This window comes from Triticum dicoccoides, chromosome 7B, assembly GCF_002162155.2.
Source record: "Triticum dicoccoides isolate Atlit2015 ecotype Zavitan chromosome 7B, WEW_v2.0, whole genome shotgun sequence".
In the NCBI taxonomy this organism is placed as follows: Eukaryota; Viridiplantae; Streptophyta; class Magnoliopsida; order Poales; family Poaceae; genus Triticum; species Triticum dicoccoides.
In genome coordinates, this window is record NC_041393.1 from 420,602,067 (window position 1) to 420,613,893 (window position 11,827).

Consider the following 11,827-nt stretch of genomic DNA (forward strand, 5'->3'; position numbering starts at 1 on the left):
GCTGGACCAGACCACGGAATCAGATGCAGGAGGCGCCCATCCAAAATTACCCGCATATGTCCGGTTGCATTTCAAACGTAATTCAGAGAAATTGATCAAATTTGATGCAAACCGAGACATACCAGACGATATTCATTTAAACTAGGATATTTTTTATTTAAAACCAGACGATATTTCGTCCAGTGAACTAAAAACCTAACCCTATACCCCCTACCCCCGTACTTGACGGTGACCTAATACGCCATGTGGACCTGCCAGCGGCTCCTCCGTCATCGTTGGGCTTTGGGCGGCAAAATGGCACGGTGTCACGGCAGGGCTTCCCGGCAGCCGCTTGATGCTCGCGGATTATCCGCTCCACTTTCCTACGCCGTGCGCAGTGCGGCCGCGACCACCGAAGACATGGGTCGAGGGAGAGGGCGGCGATGGCAGCGGGCTCATAGAAATACCACACCTAGTCGTACTTGGATATCTCCTCGTCAAGGCGGCAGATATAGCACTTGTTGGTCTCCACCGCCGTCTTGGAGCGGTCCAGGGCCCAGGCCATGGCCAGCTCCAGATACGTCGTGATGTGTGGCGACAAGACGTCGGAGTCCGCAAACACAGAACGACGCGACGTGTTGGGCCTGTCCCGCCGGCGCCGCTCCCTATCGGCGTACTCTTCTGCCGTTACGGCACTCCTGGAGAACGAGTTGCTGCCTCCGCTGCTGCCACCATCAAGGTAGTGGCGAATGCGACCGCGCGCCTTCGCGGCGATCGCATGGAGCAGGTAGTCATGAGCTTGGCAGGGCGGCGACGAGAGCTGCCCCTCCTTCACGTGGCGGGGCGGCGTAAAGAACTGCTCCACCTTGACGCACCGGGGTGACGATGAGTGCTCCTCCTCCTTCACGCGTCAGGGTGGCAGCGGCGGCGAGAGGTGCTCCTCCTTAACGCGGCGTCTGATTTGGATGCCGGTTTGCGCAGGGGAGAGTGGGGAGGGGACACGGGCCTCGACTTGAGGTGAAGGAGCGTCTCCGGTGGGACCAGCGAGATGTTGACGTGGAGGAGGGATCGACGAAGCATGAGCTCCATCCGCTGCTCATACTCCTCCACAGTCACGGTGTACACATCGAGTTGCATTGCTGACTGCTGTTGTGGCGTCTCGTTTTCGTCGCCAGAGGAGATGACGATCTCCTCCTTCGCCAAGGAGCCGACTGCCTATGAGGATGACGACTCCGAAATGCGAGGGCGGCGTCGCGATGAACTACTGTAGCCCGTTCCACAACCGGCTAACCGTCGTGTGCCGGTGCCAAGGCCCATGACTTTCCCTTCGTCAGAGTTGTGGAGGAAGAGGGGAGGTGAGGACAGAGGTGCGGAGTGATGCGGTGAGTTTGATGTGCGATGTGGACAGTGTCGAAGAACGGCTTATATAGCCTAGACCAGGCCATGCAAACGGATGAGCCGCTTTAATGCGGTGCGGCGACTGGAGTTGGTTGGTAGGGAAGTCGTGTCTGCATTGAAGCGGCGGCTCCCGAGAGGCCGCATCGATCAGCGCTGCCCTTCCTTCCATTCATATCACGCAACATCAATGTCGGCCGTTGCGTGCTCTAAGACAACATTGATGCGACGCGGGAAGCGGTCGTGTGCATCGGATGGAAAGCGTGGGAGAGGCGGTGGGATTATTTGGTGGGCTAGGTTAGTCAGACGCATACATGGCAGAGGTCCCGGGCGTCCGCAAAGCCCCCCTAGTTTGTCTTTGGTCTGTGGGGAAAAGTGTGTCTAGATCATCAAATGGACTGATGCAGGACCGCATTGGATGACAAAACACGTTCAGACCGCTCGGTTCAGACATTTATGTGCGGTTTGAGGGTTGGCGTTGGAGATGCCTTAATGATGGAGCCGATCATCCAAGATCGTGGATGTCGCCTAGAAGGGGAGGGGGTGAATAGGCACTTTAAAATAATAACAGTTTAGGCTTGAACAAATGCGGAATAAGACTAGCATTTAATTTGTTAAGCACAAAACCTAAAACAACTAGGCTCACCTATGTGCACCAACAACTTATGCTAAGCAAGATAAACAACTATGTGATAGCAAGATATATAACATGAAACACTATGGCTATCACAGAGTAAAGTGCATAAGAAAGGGCTTGGGTAAGAGATAATCGAGGCACGCGAAGACGATGATGTATCCCGAAGTTCACACCCTTGCGGATGCTAATCTCTGTTTGGAGCGGTGTGGAGGCACAATGCTCCCCAAACTGCCACTAGGGCCACAGTAATCTCCTCACGCCCTCGCACAATGCAAGATGTCGTGATTCCGCTAAGGGATCCTTGAGGGCAGTCATAGAACCCATACAAATGGCAACCATTGGGGGCGGTCACCGAACCCGTACACTTTGGCAACCCTTGGGGGGGGGGGGTCACTAGAACCCGTACAAATTGCTTGGGGCAATCTCCACTACCTAATCGAAGACCCCGACGCTTTCCCGGAGCTTTACACCACAACGACTGAGCTCCGAGGCACCACCAACCGTCTAGGGCGCCCAAGCACCCAAGAGGAACAAGCTCTAGGGTACCAAGCACCCAAGAGAAAAAATCTTCTCAAACTTCACTTCCATGTATCACCGTGGAGAACTCAAACCTATGCACCAAATGCAATGGCAAGGGCACACCAAGTGCCCAAGTCCCTCACTCTCAAATCCCACCAAAGCAATGAAAGCTATGGAGGAATATGAGAGGAAGAACAAGAAGGAGAACACCAAGAACTCCAAGATCTAGATCCAAGGGGTTCCCCTCACATAGAGGAGAAAGTGATTGGTAGAAATATGGATCTAGATTTCCTCTCTCTTTTCCCCCCAAAACTAGCAAGAATCCATGGAGGGAGTGAGAGATAGCAAGCTCCAAGAGGTCAAAAATGGCGTGGGGAAAAGCTTGCAAAAGGATTGGGGTTGAAGGTGGAAGAGGGGGGTATAAATACCCCCAAGAAAAATGTGGCCGTTACACACAGTCGCCACCCCAGGCACCCAGACAAAAGAGGTCCGGGCACCCGGACCCAACAGAGAAAAAGCCATACAACCCCGGGCACCCGGGGGCAAAACCCCGAGCACCCGGACACACAGGGAAAGAAACAGGTCAGGGGGTCGGGCACCCAGGGGTCCTAACACCGGGCACCCGGGGAAGTCGAGAGGAGGTGGCGGAGGAGCCCGAGCACCCGGGGGTCCAAGACCCCAGGCACCCGAGGTGATCAGAGGAGGGAGCGGCCCGGATGACCCCGGGCACCGGGGGGGTGGGGGGGGGGAGGGGGCGAGACCCCGGGCACCCGGACCGGTTGGAGAGGTCTCTATCGAGGGGCTTGGGTGACCCCGAGCACCGGGGGGGTCAAGGACCCTGGGCACCCGCACTATGCAGAGAGATGCGTGGACTGGTAAAATTGAGACGGTCACAACTTTTGCAAATGAACTCTAAATTCGACGAAATCAAGTTTGTTGGAAAGCTAAAGACAAGGGATAACACAATCTTGATAAAAATATCAGTAAATAGCAATTGAGAAAAAAGCAAAATAAAATTGTGAGAACCCTTCTTCAGAAAAGACCGGTAAAAACTCCAACACCAAAAACGCAAAAGAAGAAGCATAGGAAATCGGTTTTCGAAAAGTAGAGCTTGTCACGAGGATAACCACAAGCTCTAAAACCTCACAAAGAGGAAAGACAAACAATAACCAAGAAATACGATGGCAAGGATGCAAATGTTTGAGCTCTCTACGAATGATACGAATAAGCTACTCACTCGAGAGCCCCCCTTGATAGTACGACTATCGATCCTATAATCTGGTCTCCCAACTAACACCATGAGACTGGTAAAATAGAAAACCTATCAATAACAAACCTTTACCTTGTGTATAATTCATTTGAGCTAGATGATGAAGATCTTGACCTCCACAAGTTGGTCCACCTTTCTTGATTGCGTTGGCTTGGTGAAGACAAGTAGATGGCTCCCCCATACTCCACTATGGGTGAGCCACTCTTAGGCACATCTTCACAAGTCCATTTTCACCACAATGGACGAAAAGATTCAAGCATGATCTCTTCATGATGCTCCACTTGAACTTGCACACCGCAATCTTTAAGATGATCACCACTTGATGTCATCCTCCATGGGTTATATGATATCTTCCTTTTGATGCATGACCATGGAAACATACCTTGTATCTTTCCAACTCTCTTCATTAGGATGATGTCTTGAAGGTAAATATGAGTGTTCACACAATCTTCTTCTTCAAGACATGCTTGCAATAGGCTCAACTCTCACATGACCAATCTTCAGATAAATCCTTGAATAGCACCTTGGTCAACACATATTCTTCTTCTAATAACATTGAAACCAACAAATGGTCTTCAAGCAATACCTATGGAAAAACCCTTCAAATATAACTCAAGGCAACCATTAGACCATAGAGATTGTCATCAATTACCAAAACAAAACATGGGGGCACCACATGTTCTTTCAATCTCCCCCATTTTGGTAATTGATGACAATCACCTTCAAGAGAGTTTATATAAGGAATTAAGCATTACCATGCAAGGAAACAACTAATAATGCATGAGTATGAGATGCAAATGCTTAGGAACAAAACCAAAGAAAGATGTCAAAACCCCTCTAAAATCTCCAAACTAAACTCTTGAAACTTCTCCCCCATTAGCGTTGATTACTAAAATGGGCAAAAAACTTAGAAGGCCAATACAATATGTGTTCCTCCATAAAGTGTGCATTTATGAAAATATGAGTGAAATGACATACACATGTCCAATGATAAATAATTGTAAGAATACAAACTATATTGAGGATCCAAAGATTGCAAAACGATGATATGGCACAAAGACATACCAAAGAGAGAAGCAAGCAATCAGAAGGATGCCAATTGAAACAATCAATCAAATGCTCCCACGAACCATGAATAAAAGACATTATGATATGAGCATAGGAGTGTTCTAAAGAAACTAGAGAAGCTCCCCATGATTTGTGCACTATTTAGAATATTTGTATTTGGATACCAAGTGCACAAAATAGGATCATCGCTCCCCCAAAATCAAAAAAACTCACAACAAGTGCATGGGAGCATATACACATTTTGTATAGGAAACTAAGCCAAGCACTTGCAACAACCACATGGTTGAGCAACATGTAAAAGAGGTAACTTAGAAATAGGCTCAACCAAAATGATGAGTGTGAGTCATGGCAAAGCACTTGAGAAGACTAATATAAGAATGAACATTAAGCGTCAACATAATCTTTCATAAATGTGACACAAGGTGCATGACATGTCCTTCCCCCCCACACACGACTAGAAAATGGGTTCACAAGCTCACTAAAAACAAATTAAAATACCAAAGCTTGTGACAACCCATGCTGAAGATAGATAAATAAATCCTTGTCAAGACGAGGGATACCAATCGAATGGCAAGCCTCGTTAAGACAAGTATGAGGAAAACAATCTTCACCACAGAAGAGTGCATCAAGATGCAATGAGATAAGACCCGCACTCAATGCAAAAGCTTTCATAGAGCCATCAAAGAAATAACCCGAGAAAGAAAAGATGGACGTGAAAGAAAAGGATATCAACTAGATATGCAACTTTTCTCAAGTGTATAAGATTCTAGGTAGATGAACGTCATGATGATATCAATCCACAAAGAAGGATGTACACATGAATAGCCACAAAGGAAGGAACAAGATATCTACAAGGAAGTCATAAATATACCGATAAGATCTTTGCTTAAAGAACACATGGATTAATATTGGCTTATGGTATACCAGTGAACTCCAACAACACAGACATCACAACTAGCAACAAGTGATCATTGTTGGGATGCTTTGAGAAAGGAAACAAGTAGCACAATAACTAACCAAGAAATTCATGCCATGATGCAACCTACACAAGGTTGAAAGCAAGAAATGTATGCATGAATAGATACTTGTTACAGAGATAACATTGAAAGGATGTAGAAGAAACCAATTGAATGTAGTAGATAGTAGTTCATTGATCATCCTAGCTTGACTCCAATAAGCACATGGTGACAATAGCCTCCTTGTGAGTGAGCCGAGCATCCAACGCATCTCCAATTGTTCCTAGAACAACGACAGAAACAAAATGGTAGCCAAACTCATTGGGACCAAAGAATTAGAGAACCAACAATACATAGGACAAACTCCACATACATATGTACATATACACATGAAGATGAATTTCATGCACATCTCATCCAATTTGAGACTTGGTGGAGTTTCTCCTATATATTGGGTCAAAGAAAGAAAGCATGCCAAAGAAAATACATGAAGTAAATACGCATGCTCAAGACTTTCAAGAACCGATACCAAATGAAGAATAAATACCAAGTGAAAATAGGATACCAAATGGAGAGGTCATCACTTGGAAGATATCAATTAAAAGATACATCAAGGAATGAGATATCCATTGAAAGACACAAAATGAAGGATATCGAACTCCCAAAAGAGAGGATGATTCGAAACCAACCAAGCCCTCTACAAAGTGTCATCATGGCACAAAGTACCAAAAAGAAACGACTTGACTTCCACCAACACACACTTGATAAGGATCACAAGGTGCGTATTCTAAAGAAAATAGGATAGCTCCCCCAAGCATTGTGCATTATAGAGAATTTGTACTTGAATACAAAATGCACAAGATGGGATCACCACTTTCACTATATATAGAAAAACACTAGACAAGATCAAGAAATTAACAAGATCCACAAGTGGTATGGAAGACAATTGGAGTTGACACAATCCTTGGCAGGAGATAAGGACAAATAAAAAATGCAACGTAAAGATGATCAACAATTTCGAGCACATAACCGAGTACCAATTGTCAAGAGACAAGAAATATTTGGAAATAATTCCCGGTGGTAGATTGTAAAGATATCCAACATCATCTTCACACAAAGCACACAAGCAAATTGCAACTTGTAGAGCTAACATGCCACCTAGAAGCAAGATAATTTACAATATCAACTCTAAGTGGCAATACCTCAAATGGACACATTTTCTAGGCTTGTAATATGCACATAGCATATTACTCCCCCATAATGTGATACCAATGAAAACTTAACAAGAGACAACCAAAAAGCAACAAGAGATAATTAATGGATTATTTAGAATTTGATTTTTCTCATGAGAAGACATACCACATAGAGACTAGATAATCTTGTAATATAAATACTAGGTGGTATTCCTCATGTACACACATTTATAGGATTGTGAAGTGCACTAAGTACATCACTCCCCCCAAAATGGGATGTTCCATTAATCTCTCACAAGAGCCAACTAAGATACAAACAAGAGGCAAAAAGGCTCAACACAACACTCACACATACATGATGTACAAACCAACATACACATACTTGATTACTCAAGATAAGCAAATTGGAAGCAAAACCTATACAAACACATGCAAGGTACAAAACCAAAACATGCAAAGGGGCAAGTAACTTTCAATGTAAATAATTTAAGTACAAGTTACCGCGAGGAGGCACATTGGATATTAGATAGAAACTTGATAATCCTAATGACTTGGCTCGAAACAACATGAATGATGAAGACCCCTTAATATTCATAATGTAGCCAAGTCTCCAATGCCCTCCATCATCACCTATTGATAAAGTTTGAGCTTGTTAGTCCCCAACCAAGTTGGGTCCTAAGATGTTAGTCACAATAGGCTTGGCTACCCAAATGGTTCTTCTCTTGACACCACTTTGAGTACCATCAATTAGAATAGGGTTGGATAAGGTACCATTTGTGCATGAAGAAGCGATGTGACCTTTCTCACGACATAAGTAGCAACGTCTGCTCTTCACTTTTTTCTCACTTGATTTCTCAACTTGAGAAGCATTAGCCCGAGTCTTCTTGGCAAGAGGCCTTTCTTCAACTTGAGGTTGAGCATGAGAATGAACTTGTGGCCGCTTCCCTTGTTGCTTGTCACTAATGGTCTTCTTCTTCAACGGGCAAGATCTAACATGATGCCCTTCAATTTTGCACTTGAAGAAAATAATCTTGGCCAAATTCTTGACTTGTTCTTGGACCTTCTTATTGTTGATCTTGGAATTCTTCTTCTTGTTGGATTTGAATCCAAGTCCACCTTTGTCATTGGGGGATTTTTTGCACACTCAAGATATTGTTGAGGGTGGACTTCCCTTCATGACTCTTTTGCGAGTCAATCTTCAAAGAAATGACTTGGGCCTTTAGCTCTTTGATTTCCTCTACATGGTTAGTCTCAACACAAGTACTTGAGGAAGTATTAGCTTCATCGTTAGAGCAACAAGGCAAGGGAAGTAATTCATCACAAGATGTAGCAACATTATGAGTAGATGAATTACAAGGACTAACACATGGCAAAATAGCATTTTGACTTGTAGTAGTGCTAGTATCCACATGAGGATCACTAGATGTTACCTTAGTAATCATAGCCTCATGAGCTATCTTTAGCACATTATGGTATACTAGAAGATCATCATAAGAGCTTGAGAGATTTTTCATGACTTTCTTCCCATAATTGATAGATAACAACTCAAGTTGAGCCCTTAGCTCAACATTCTCCTTCAAAATGGATGCTTGACTAGAAACGGAGTTATTAGCATAAGCATCATCGTTAACAACAAGAGGAGAAGGCAACTTGGAAAGCTTTTTTGAATATGAAGCTTTAAGTTGTGCATGAGACTCGGTGAGTCCGATGAGCTCACTCTTAATGACCCTTGAGCCATTTTCGAGGTGCCCAAAGTCCTCAAGGAGTTTAGCATGCGCAACTTCAAGCTTCTCATTTTTAGTTTCGAAATCATTGGCCACCTCAAGAGCTCTATCATGAGATTCACTCACTCTAGATAATTCTAGAGCAAAATTCTCCTCAAGAGATTCCTTGGTGGTTTGTTCAAGTTCTAGAGCTTGAGGTAGGTCTGCAATCTCACTAGCGTAATCATGCTCATGACCTTCCATTTTCTTAATGGTGACCTCATGCTCCTCAAGATGAGATTCCAACTCCTCAATGTATTTCTTGCCCTCAAGGGCAATCGACATGATTTCCATGAAGTTGGAACAAGCAATTTTATTTTTATGAGTAGCTTTAAAAATCATTCCCCCCTTAATTTTTAAGGAAGCAACGTTATCATTATCTTCATCAATATCCTCATCCCTATTAGCATCAACATCATCATAAAGTGACATATTGGGGTTAAAAGAGGAGATACCTTTGAATCCTTAGCCATAAGGGAAAAGTGAGAAATAAGAGATGATGAAGTAGAATCCCTTCAGGCACCATTCAAGACCATATCTTGTTCCATGGACCATTGGTTTTCCTCTACATTGTTAGCACAACAGCTAGAGGAAATAGAGGCATTTTTATCATGGCAACAAGGCATAACAAGCATACATCATGAGATTTAGTCAAGCAATTTCTACATGATATGCAAGGACTATCAACACAAGCATGTAAAACGTTTAGAGAGCTCGAAGTGTTGAATTCCAAAGAAGGAGCATTGCAATAATATAGTGATGAAGGATCATCAACAATAAACACACTATCATCATTGCAATGACCAACACTACTCACCATATCATTACCTTGTGGCAATTCGCATGTAGGTGAAGTATAAGAAGTTGAGAACACCACACGGCTGGAGGTGGAGGGAGAACAATCATCCCCACAAAACTTGGACACAACATATTTATCTTGAAGCTTTGTCCACAACTCATGAGCATCCCGGAACGACATGAGTTGAAATATAACTACATTGCTCAAAGCATCAAAAAGCACATTAGAAGCTTGAGCATTGAGATAAGAGTTTTTCTCATCCTCTATAGATAATATTTGAGGATCCTCTGGAGGAGAAAAACCCATATATACAATCCGCTCTAAATTTGGGTCTGTGGTCCTAAAGAGATTAAGCATGCGAATAACCCAAACATCAAAATTGGTGCCATCGGAACTAAGAAGTGTCAGAGAATCCTAAACCCCTAGCCGACATCTTTACTCTCTAGGAGGTTAAGCCTGATAATGAGAGACGAGGCTCTAATACCAATTGAAAGATCGTGGATGTCGCCTAGAGGGGGAGGGTGTGAATAGGCGCTTGAAAATAATTACAGTTTAGGCTTGAACAAATGCGGAATAAAACTAGCGTTTAATTTGTCAAGCACAAAACCTAAAACAACTAGGCTCACCTATGTGCACCAACAACTTATGCTAAGCAAGATAAACAACTATGTGATAGCAAGATATATGACATGAAACACTACGGCTATCACAGAGTAAAGTGAAGGAAATATGCCCTAGAGGCAATAATAAAGTTATTATTTATTTCCTCCTCATATCATGATAAATGTTTATTATTCATGCTAGAATTGTATTAATCGGAAACATAATACATGTGTGAATACATAGACAAACATAGTGTCACTAGTATGCCTCTACTTGACTAGCTCGTTAATCAAAGATGGTTAAGTTTCCTAACCATAGACATGAGTTGTCATTTGATTAACGGGATCACATCATTAGGAGAATGATGTGATTCTCTTGACCCATTTAGTTAGCTTAGCACTTGATCGTTTAGTATGTTGCTATTGCTTTCTTCATGACTTATACATGCTCCTATGACTATGAGATTATGCAACTCCCATTTACTGGAGGAACACTTTGTGTGCTACCAAACTTCACAAGGTAACTGGGTGATTATAAAGGTGCTCTACAGGTGTCTCCGAAGGTACTTGTTGAGTTGGCGTATTTCGAGATTAGGATTTGTCACTCCGATTGTCGGAGAGGTATCTCTGGGCCCTCTCGGTAATGCACATCACTATAAGCCTTGCAAGCAATGTGACTAATGAGTTAGTTGCGGGATGATGCATTACATAACGAGTAAAGAGACTTGCCGGTAACTAGATTGCACTAGGTATTGAGATACCGACGATCGAATCTCGGGCAAGTAACATACCGATGACAAAGGGAACAACGCATGTTGTTATGTGGTTTGACCGATAAAGATCTTCATAGAATATGTGGGAACCAATATGAGAATCCAGGTTCCACTATTGGTTATTGACCGGAGACGTGTCTCGGTCATGTCTACATAGTTCTCGAACCCATAGGGTCCGCACGCTTAAAGTTTGGTGACGATCGATATTATGAGTTTTTGTCTTTTGATGTACCGAAGGTAGTTTGGAGTCTCAGATATGATCACGGACATGACGAGGAGTCCTGAAATGGCCGAGACGTAAAGATCGATATATTGGACGACTATGTTCGGACACCGGAAGTGTTTCGGGAGTTTTCAGACATTTACCCGAGTACCGGGGGGGTTACCGGAACCCCCCGGGAGTATATTGGGCCTAATGGGCCTTAGTGGGAGAAGAGGAGGGGCGGCCAGGGCATCCACGCCCCCCCTCCCCCTCTAGTCTGAATTGGACAAGGAGGGGGGGCGCCCCCTTTTCCTTCTCCTCCTCTCTCCCTTCCTTCCCTTCTCCTACTCCTACAAGGAAAGGAGGAGTCCTACTCCCCCCTTGGCGCGCCCTCCTCCTGGCCGGCCGCCTCCCCCCTTGCTTCTTTATATACGGGGGCAGGGGGGCACCTCTAGACACACAAGTTGATCTGTTGATCTCTCCCAGCCGTGTGCGGTGCCCCCCTCCACCATACTCCACCTCAGTCATATCATAGTGGTGCTTAGGCGAAGCCCTGCATCGGTAGCAACATCATCATCATCATCACGCCGTCGTGCTGATAGAACTCTCCCGTGAAGCTCTGCTGGATCGGAGTTCGCGGGACATCATCGAGTTGAACGTGTGCTGAACTC